The following is a 10,400-nucleotide window of genomic DNA, read 5'->3' on the forward strand; positions in this document are numbered from 1 at the left end:
CATTTCAGCCGGGTTTGGCTCAGAGTGGTTGGGAATAGGCTGGGCCAGGGCTTTCTGTATCTCTTTGACATTCTGGCAAGCCTGTTTCTCTCTGGGGGCTTTCAGAACTGTGGACTCTGGGGGATACTGCGGGTGGGAATCTGTCTGCTTATCCTCCTCAGCACCCAAGGGAAGGGAGGCAAATATCCTCTTACAACCTGATGTAAACACCGGCCTTCTGGTGGCTTCTTCCCTGAAAATCTCCACACCGATGGTGGCCTCTGATTGCTGGTTTGCTGTTTCCTCTCTGAACTGCAGGAGGCTGGGGGCTGTAAACAGCTCTGGATGCTAATACTGATAAGCTCTGTTCTTCTAACAGGGCACCGCCTCCCAAGCTTCTCATCTGGGTTCTTGTGTGGTTTGTTTGTTTGCTTGTTTTTGTTTTTCAAGACAAGGTTTTTTTCTGTGTAGCCCTAGCTGTCCTGGAACTCACTCTGTAGACCAGGCTGGCCTCGAACTCAGAAATCCACCTGCCTCTGCCTCCCAAGTGCTGGGATTAAAGGCATGCGCCACCACTGCCCAGCCGGTTCTTGTGTGTTTTAAGACTAGATGCTTGACTCCTTGGTGGGGGGACAAGCTCTACCTCTGTCTTGTTTTAGTCTGGCACGATGCTGAGTTGTTGAAAGGAAAAAAAATGTCCAGGTCATATGGAAGGTCACAACTCCAAGAGGAGACCCTGAGAGCTCCAGCCAGACTCCTCCAGGAAACGGCTTCTCTATGGGTGCAGAATCACCTGCTGTGTGGAAAGCCTAGCTGACCTGCAGAGTCAAAGGTGGGTTTTTGGTTTTGTTTGTTTTCTTAAGATATTGCACTTTCTTTGCCTGAAACAGTTGGGGTGGGGGTCGGCAAGCCAATCAAGGGTCAGCAGATTTAGCAAGCCCTTTTAGAGATGGGTGCCTCTGCTTCTAAGAGACAAATTCACGTGCTTGGTGTCTGGTCATGAGCAGAGAGTTGAGTTGGACAACAGCAGTGGGTGGAAAGAAACAAGGAAGTCAGGAGCAAAGTCAAGCAAACCTGGGGGCGGAGCCTAGAGACTCAGACCAACCATTGGCCAAGCAAACCTGGGGGCGGAGCCTAGTAGTGGTCTCATTTGGGACTCACGCCAAACTATTGGCCAAGCTAAGAAACAGGGGTGGGAGGGTTGCAGAGCTGGGGAGGAGGAAGGGGGAAGGAGGAGAGAGATGAGGTAAGGGAGGCGGGGTGTGTGTGGTTGCCACTCTGCTTACCTGACTTCATTCAACTGTGTACCTAGAATCTTTGCCATGTTCCTGTTTCTCCTCTCCATCAGTTTTCATAACTGAGGGTGAGTGTAAGGACAGGAACTCGAACCGAAACAGCCTCCTATGGGGATGAGGGGTGAGACAATTAAACTGGGACCTCAGAGGGGGTCTTCCCACTGCTTCGACACAGCGCTAGGGGAGCTGAGTGCTGGAGTTCCGGGACATCTGGGAGAAGGTTCAGGCAGGCTGGAGCAGCAAGTAGACAGCATTAGGGCTTGTGTGGAGCGAGGCCTGGGAGAGACCCTAGGGCTGCAGCAGAGTGACAGGGAAGAGAATTGTGGTGCAATGGGGCCAGAAAGACCTAGGGCAGCAGACTGCCCCAGTTTCTGGGCAACTTGTAAGGTTTTATTTTGTTTGTTTGTTTTGTGTGTGTGTGTGTGTGTGTGTGTGTGTGTGTGTGTGTGTGTACAATGGAAAGCCAGGGGTGATTTGAACAGAGGAGGAATATCTTAGTTAGGGTTTCTATTCCTGAAAAACACCATGACCAAGAACAAGTTGGGGAGCAAAGGGTTTATTCAGCTCACACTTCCATATTGCTGTTCATCACCAAAGGAAGTCAGGACCATAACTTAAGCAGGTCAGGAAGCAGGAGCTGATGCAGAGGCCATGGAGGGATGTTACTTACTGGCTTGCTTCCCCTGGCTTACTCAGTTTGCTTCCTTATAGAACCCAGGACTACCAGCTCAGAGATGGCACTGCCCACAATGGGCCCTGCCACCCTGGATCACTAATTAAGAAAATGCCTTACAGCTGGATCTCATGGAGGCATTTCCTCAAGGGAGGCTCCTTCTCTGTGATAACTCCAGCTTGTGCCAAGTTGACACACAAAACATGATCTCTGGGCTTTCCTAGGGTCCTGCTGGCTGCTGAGGTAGACTGTATAGAATTTGAGATATCATCTGTTTCTTTTAAGTACTCACTCTGACCTTGTCTTGGGACTGGAGACTGTCAGCGTGATCACCACACTAATAAGATTGTACTAGGATCAGATACATTTTTAGGAAAAGGCTGGATTGACCACTCAGCTACATGGAGTCTCATTTGGGGATGCCACACTCCTCCTTAGCTCCCCTACTGTAGTCTCCTGAGGTTTTCCCAGCCCCAAGTGTCCACAGGTCTTGATGAAAAGCTCCCTTTGTACTGGGGGATCTGCACAGAAACCCATGTGTGTAAGCAGAACTATTAAGCACTGGGACTTTTAACTCCCGACTTTGAACTAACCACCAGGGCCCCTTGGAGTATCCCAGCACAAGAGATTTAATAGTGTGCCACTACCTTGGTTTAGGTATAAGATGCCTGGCACATAGGACATACACATTACACCTAAGGGCTTCTTCTGTGATCTCCAGATAAGGAACCATTATGGAATGCCTCAGGGGCATATTGCAGTATCCAGTCTCCCTCCCTGTAAGAAGAAAAGTCCTGGGCCAATTACCTATGATACAATGTTGCAACTGCAATCAGTGGCCCAGCAGGTTGGTAGAGCTGGGTCTGGGTCTGTCTGACTACCATAGTCACTCCTGACCCTATCCCATCTGATACTGTGTTTACGTGATGTCACCTGTTGGTGCCCAGAGCACAGGGACTCACTCTTCTGCTTTGCAGGCTAGGCGTGTCCGTGTCCTCAGGGACGTTTCTAACTGAATTTCTTCCACACCACCAACAACAAGGCTTTGTAAGTTACCGACTACAGAGACATCTGAGTTGGCAAAAATCAAAAGAAACGGGTTCAGGAAAGGATCCAAATTACATTGAAGGATATCATTCCTCTCTTTCAAACAGTCAAAACACTCTCCCTTTTGATGGAATAGCCTTCTTATTAAAACATTAAAAAAAAAAAAAATCGAAAACAAATCCCTTCAAATAAGATTTCAGCCTCTGTTCAAATCCAGAGGTTTATTTAGGAGTTCCATCTTCTCGCCCTGACTGGAACCAGGCATGAAAGAGCTCAGCCCTCTGTTTTGGAGCATGCTAAGTCAAGGAGGAAGACCTTGGCCAGGGTCTCTAAAGCAGGTGCCCCAAAAAAGAAACGCCCCTCTCAGAGATTCCGTCTGGGCTGCACCGGGCTGATTGATTCAACCAAGTTGCCAGTCACTCCATGGAAACTCTCAAATTTCTAACGGGGTAGATCCTTGACCCAAGATGATTGCTGTTATAGTAGTAGTATCCCGCTGTCCCCTCAGACACGCTTCTCGCTCCCATCATCCCCTAACTTGCCCCCACTTGTTACTTTCTATATGTTGGGCAGGTGTTCTCCCTCCCTGCCATGCCACATTCAACAGGAAGCCCATGTTATCCGAGCAAGGAGTCCATGCTGCTTTCTGGGACTTGTCTGCTTCCCTGGGAAGTTGGGAAAGAGCAAGAGAGGGTCTGTCGCCTCATGTTAATGCTTAATCCTCGCTCCATGATGAAAGGCCCACTCAGAGACCTGATTGAGGTGAGCGTAGGTCATCCAGGCAGGCATTTTTTTTTCAGCAGCTGTTCACAGAGCTGGCTGGCCCAGGGAAGGCGGTAGAAGACTAGGACCTGCTGTAACTCTGTAGGAGAGCTACAGAGGCAAGGAGATGAGGAGGAAGAGACTTGTGTTGGATTTCAAAGGCATGAGGTGGTTAGCCAGGAGATTGACAAAACGGGGAGGACATCCTGGGAGGAAGTCCAGAGAAGCACCAGGAGGTGCGAGTTTCCAGCTCCCGTTGCTGTGATATGACCCTGGACAAGGCAGTGTTTCTGGGCTTTCACCTCCTTATCTGCTAAGTGGGAAACATTGTAACAACACCTGGCCTGTGGTCTGTCTCATGGAACTGCTGCAGGAAGGACCAGCATGAGGCACTTGAAAGCGTTTTACAGAAAATAATGTGAGACTTCTAAAAATGACAGTCATACAAATAAGTAGCCACCCGTTTTCATCCAGATTTATCTGCTTTTTTTCCAGTTTATTTCATTTAATATTTGTATTTATGTTCCCCACTCCTGAACGCAGGACACACAGTTATGTATCTGTGTATGTACACTCATTTTTTTTTTCTGAGTTATGTATAAGTTATATGTGTTAGGACTCTTTACCCTGAAAATATTTCACTGTGGAACTCCAAGACTAAGAATAGTCTCTCACACACCTCAGCATATTAGCAATTTTATAGAGCTAGCCAGGCCTGGTGGCACACACCTTTAATCCCAGCACTCAGAAGGCAGAGGCAGGCGGATCTCTGGGTGCTATAAATTTATATTGATATTCTACTTTTGGCAAACCTGTGATCCATATCATAGGTTTGTTTTGGTTTTTGCCTGGTCTGATAACAATGCTCTCTGTGGTTTTTTTTTTTTTTTTTTTTTTTTTTTTTTTTTTTTTTTTTTTTTTCTGCATACACATCCAGTCTAGGGACAGGTACTGTATTTGTTTCCCCTGGCTCCTTTAATCTGAAATATCCCCATAGCCCTTCTTTATCTTGTGCAATATTAATCATTTTGAAGAATACAATGCCGGCCCTCACTGTTATTAACTGAACAGTTTACAAAATTCCCCTGTTAGATATCGCGGTTCATTTTCTAACCAGCCAGGCAATATGGACCTCCCTGTTGCCAGCCTTCTACAGAATGGTTTCTCTTTTTCCTTTATTTCTCCTTATGGAAAAGGTCGCTGGGAGGCTCAGAGGAAGTTACTCAGTCCTTGAAACATTTTCCAATACTCCAGAGCTTGTGATTCAATCTTCTGGGCAGATGACGCCATACTCACCAAGTTGAGCAATCACAGAGTCATCTGTGAAGGCAATCTGCTTCTGCAGGGCACAGTTCCTTTATCTCCTTCAGTTCAGACCCTCCATGTAATAGATAGTTCCCTGGTCCTCAGCATGGCAACTGAGCCGTGTGGAGTTTAATAAAGGTTTTGTTGAAGATCCAGTGGATGGGGGAGGGTTTAGCACCCTGTGAACCTTGGGGTTCACACCACTGATACCTCCAATTCTGGTGGTACATGCCACGCTGCGTTCTACAGGTTCCTACAGGCCGCCAGTTTTTCTCACTGTCCTGACCATTTGGGTCTCGGTTCTGTAATTCTGCCTGCTTTTCTCCTGATGGTCAGAGATAAGCCTTTTCAAATGTCTTTTGGGCAAACCTCACTCTGAGGTGTTTTACTTCCACGGCTCTTTAAAACCACTGGCTTTTCCCTGAAGGTTTCTAGCTGGTTTTCCTCACTTCCTGGCTTTACTGGAGAGGAGGAGGCTAGTGGTTGCACAGTCCCCAGTTTTTATCAGCAAGTTTCCTCTTTTGTCTTGGTCTGAGGGTTCTCCATGATTTACCCTTGGTATTCTTAGTGACAGTATGACCCAGGTGGTGCTGAGTTCTCGGGCTATCACATCTGGAGGCAGTAACGGCCACCTATTTGTTCCTCACTGGTATCTGATTAAGTTAGGAAGACCTAGCCCTCTGTGGCTTTCTCTACAGTTTATTACCGTTTCCACCTTTCTAAGCTGTCAGCCGGAAGATACCATCAAACATCTCCCATCCTAGACTCTCCTGAGTTAATGTCCATTAGTGATTCATGACCATCCCAGTCATGATGGTTGCAAAAATACTAATCTCTCAACTTTAGTTCCCACACAAACTCTACATTGGCCAGTCCATATTGACTACTTAGCCCTTGTTATTCTACAATAAGAAAGAATATCTATCTATCTGTCTGTCTGTCTGTCCATCTATCCATCATTGTGATGGCCAGCTTTCATTGTTAACTTGACACAATCTAGAATCATTTGGTGAGAGAATCTCAGTTGAGGAATTATCTAGATCTGCTCAGCCCGTGAGCATGTCTGTAGAAAATTGCTTTGGTTGCCTTATTTTGATGTAGGAAGACCTAGTCCTCTATGGGTGGTACCATTCCCTGGGCTTGGAGTCCAGGCCAACTGAACACAAGTAAGCAAGCAGGCAGGCAAGCAAGCAGGCAGGCAGGCAAGCATGCTAGCAAGCATCTATTTCTCCCTGTTCCTGACTGTGGATGTGACATCAGCAGCTATTTTAAGTTCCTGCTTTAACTTTACCACTATAATAGCCTATAAACCAAAATTGTAAGCTAAAATAACTTTCCCCCATTAAATTGTTTTTTTGTTACTGTATTTTATCACATCAACAAAAATAAAAACTAAGATTATCTATCCATTCATACATATATATATATATATATACCCATCTACCTATCAATTATCCATCTATGCATATGTGTGTGTGTGTGTATGTATGTATGTATGTATGTATGTATCTATCTATCTATTTATCTATCTATCTATCTATCTATCTATCTATCTATCTATCTATCTGCCTGCTATCATCTTCAGTTATCTATTTGTTATGGATCTATTACTGATTAGGTCTCACGAATTTCTAAATTTTTAGGAATTAATGTTTATAGTTAATTTTGTTATTCAAATTACCCCAGCATTGGCAAGTGGTGTCCTTTCAACGTGACTCCTCCACTGTGTGACAAGTGTCTTCTTTCAGAGGAGCATGTTCCTGCTTTACACATAGAAAGAAGGGGTAGACTTATTTTATTTCAATATTGCCCAAGTCCTGGAATTGGCTACTTCTTTAAGAAGTTCTAGCTCCCTTTAATAGAGACCAGAACCTGTACACTGCTGTGTTCATTGTGTGGAGTGTCTGGGTTTTCTGGTTCTATTAGTGAGTGGAGATTGGAAATACATGTATGCACGTACAAGTATTCGTGCACATACGCACATAACTGTGTACAAAGGCATGTGAGTAGGTTTCCACACTTTGGCAAGCATCCGTATGCACACACCCTTCAGGAAACATAAATTCACATCAAACTGAAGCGCATGCCCCCAGGACTCTTTTTGCCCTCACCCATTTTGAATTCCCACTTCCTTTGTCCCTTTATCGTCATCTCGACAGAAGTTAAAGTTATCTGGGAAGAGGAACCTTTCGTGAGAAAATGCCTCCATCAGATTGCCTGTAGGCTAGACTGTAGGACCTTTTTAAAATGAACAATTGATACAGAAAAGGCTCAACTCCATGTACAAGGTGCCATCCCTGGGCAGCTGCTCCTCAGTGGGATTGGAAAGTAAACTGAGCAAGCCAGGGCGAGCAAGCCAGCAAGCAGCATTCCTCTGTGGCTTCTGCTTCCGTTCCTGTCTCCAGGTGTCTGCCTTCAGTTCTCACCTTGGCTTTCCTTGAGGGACTGTGACCGGGATATACAATCCTTTCCTCCCCAGGTTGCTTTTGGTTAGTGTTTTATCACAGCAGTAGACACTTTACAAATACATCCTTTCTTGTCAGGGAGAACTCTGCAGTTCATTCCTCTACAAGAAACAAATCTAAGATGGAGGATTCTGTGTTTGTTTGCATTTTTCCCATCCCACTCTTATTTCTTCATTTTAATGCACACATAGTCCATCCCACCTCACACCCAATGTATATAGTCGAATACTATCTTCAGGGTGTACTCAACACCTGGATAAGTTCTCTCTCTTCCTCACTTCAGTATGGTTATAATCTAAGAGAAAATGGGGGACAGACAGATAGACAGACAGACAGATGCACGTGCACGCATCCTTCACACACACACAGAGACAGAGAGAGACAGAGACAGACAGAGAGAGTCCTGTAGAGCAGAAGGGGCCTAGGAAACAGGGATCTCAAGATATTTTATTTTTCATGATTTTAGCCCACATGTAGAAATCTTGACCCTACTATGTGCACATCACACATACTAGCACATGTTGAGCACTTGAGGCATAAGCTGACCCTTAGGCCTTCCCGGTGGGGTCAGGGTATCTGTGATTATTGGAGTTGTTGGATAACACCTCTCCCTGTGTGTATGCATGGAGTCACCTAGGATTGCATTGGAATGGAAGGACATACCTTCCCTGCTGTCTGGCAGGGATACACATATGTGATGCATAGTGCGGAAAGCAGATCTCATGGGACAATGGCAGTGCATTCACTGAGTGACAAAGGAACAGTAAGAGAGACCACTCACTGGTCCGACTATCACAGGAACTGCTTAGACTTCACACCTTCCTCTCCCAGCCCCGTGGTGACCTGTGTTTAGCCTGTGATGAAGAAACCCCCTTGTGTTCATGAACGGTAATATTGAACATGGCAGCTAAGATGTCTTTTCTGCATGGCACCCTTGTATGAGTGAGCGGACACTCCCTTCGTAGTCACAGAATCAGAGCTTCAGAGATCTCTACGCAGGCAGAGTTGGCAGTTGTGTTTGGGTGAAAGCTGGGCTCAGGGGAAGTGAGTCACTGGAACAATGTGACCCGTCCTGGACCATGAGTGCTTTGCAGGGCCACTGGGGCAGGGAACCTTTGAAGATACCTTCATGTGACAAGTCTGGGGAGTAGGTGACCCCAGCTTGGCAAGTCAAGACTAGTGTGGAGGGTTTGCTGATTAACTGGGTGAGATTGTTTGGTACTAGTCTTGAATTGCTTTCTGTGATGTGAGCATCTTCTGTCTGACTTTGTAAGAGAGGCACTGCAGTCCTGCCACGGGACCCTTCATGGATACCTCCTGGGTACCCAGGTCTGTAGATCCTCGAGTCCCTTGTGTAAAATGGCACAGCATTTGCATGTAGCCTGTGTACATGTTGCTATAATTTAAATCACCTTGCAATGCTCATAACACCTTTTACAACACGAACGCTATGTCAATAGTTATTTTGTTCTGCCATTTAGAGGGAAAAAAAAGATGTTTGTACATGTTCAGTACAGATGAAATATTTAAGCATGTGTGTGTGTGTGTGTGCGCTCGCGAGTGCTCTTTGAATAGGGTCTTACTCTGACAAGGCTAGGATGGAACTTGCTGTATCTTCTGTCCTCAGCCTCACAACTGTTGCAACGATAGGCCTGTGCCGTCACGCCAGCTTGGTGAATTCGTGCTCTCAGCTATTGGTTGACTCTGGGCGTGAAGAGCCTGAGGATTCAGGTGGCTGGCTGTGCTGAGGGGCAGCTGCCCCAGTGGTGGCAGTATTTCTGCCCAATGATTGGTCACAGGTGCACTAGTGGTGACATTGCTGGTAGAATGGCTTAAGGTGACTGGTGGGAATTGAAAGGCAGCTGAGAGTGAGCCTATGCTTGCCTGAGATTCACCTGGAGAGCCTTAGGGACACCTGAGAGCAGTGACTCCCCCCATCCCCCCGCCACGGCACCCCCCCTTGAAACAAAGTATTATGGCTGAATGGAAAGCCTGTGGCATTCAGGCTTCTCTTGTATGGAGAATCACCGTAGGGACCACTGAACCCCATCCCTCCCCCAAATGCAGCTGTCCCTTGCAGCCAGCCTGACAGATGGCCAGTTTGCTTCACACTAATTGCCATTTGTTTCTCTCCTCCCAGTGTGAATGACTTATGCATGCCCTCTTCTCTTGTGCCTGGCCACCCCTCTGAAGAAAGTTTGCTTTGTTCGTCTCCCCACAGATTCACTTCTGAACTTGGGAGGTAACCAGGCCCCAGGGCCCACAGACACACCATGTTGCTCATAGTTCCTGGCAACTGCGCACCTGAGCTCAGGGCCAGGATGCAGTTTTCAATACTTACCATACAAGTTTGTTCTTTTACTCCCTGCCTTTTCCATTGGAGTTGAACCTTATCAATGGATGGACTCGTCTCTCACTATCTTCTCAAAGCCTAGAGTGTTGCTGAGCACAAATCAACCCTCTGCAATCTTTGTTACTGGATAAGATGAAGCTGCCCCTGTTGGTATCAATGAGAAAAGGTCTGATTCCCTCATCCCTTACAAACTCTCTTAGCCTAGAGCGTGGAGGCTCAGACCTATGGCTGCAGTCTTTAGGAAACCTCCTCAAAGGTGTGTTATGATCTGGAATTTATGTGGAATGGATTCTTCTGTGGTCATAACTCCCTGGAGAAGGAAGCTCCATAGAATCCCATAGCTACATAGTGGCCTGTGTCTACAGAGAAGCCTGTGGCTGCACAGAGGCCCTTGGCTGCCAGGCCTGTGTCTGCATAGGAGCCTGTGGCTGCCAGGCCTGTGCATAGGAGCCTGTGGCTGACAGGCAGGGCTCACACAAGTTTCAGAGTCCACACCAGGGTTCCCGAGAAGGCAGATTCAC

The sequence above is a fragment of the Arvicanthis niloticus genome, chromosome 26, assembly GCF_011762505.2.
Source record: "Arvicanthis niloticus isolate mArvNil1 chromosome 26, mArvNil1.pat.X, whole genome shotgun sequence".
NCBI lineage: Eukaryota > Metazoa > Chordata > Mammalia > Rodentia > Muridae > Arvicanthis > Arvicanthis niloticus.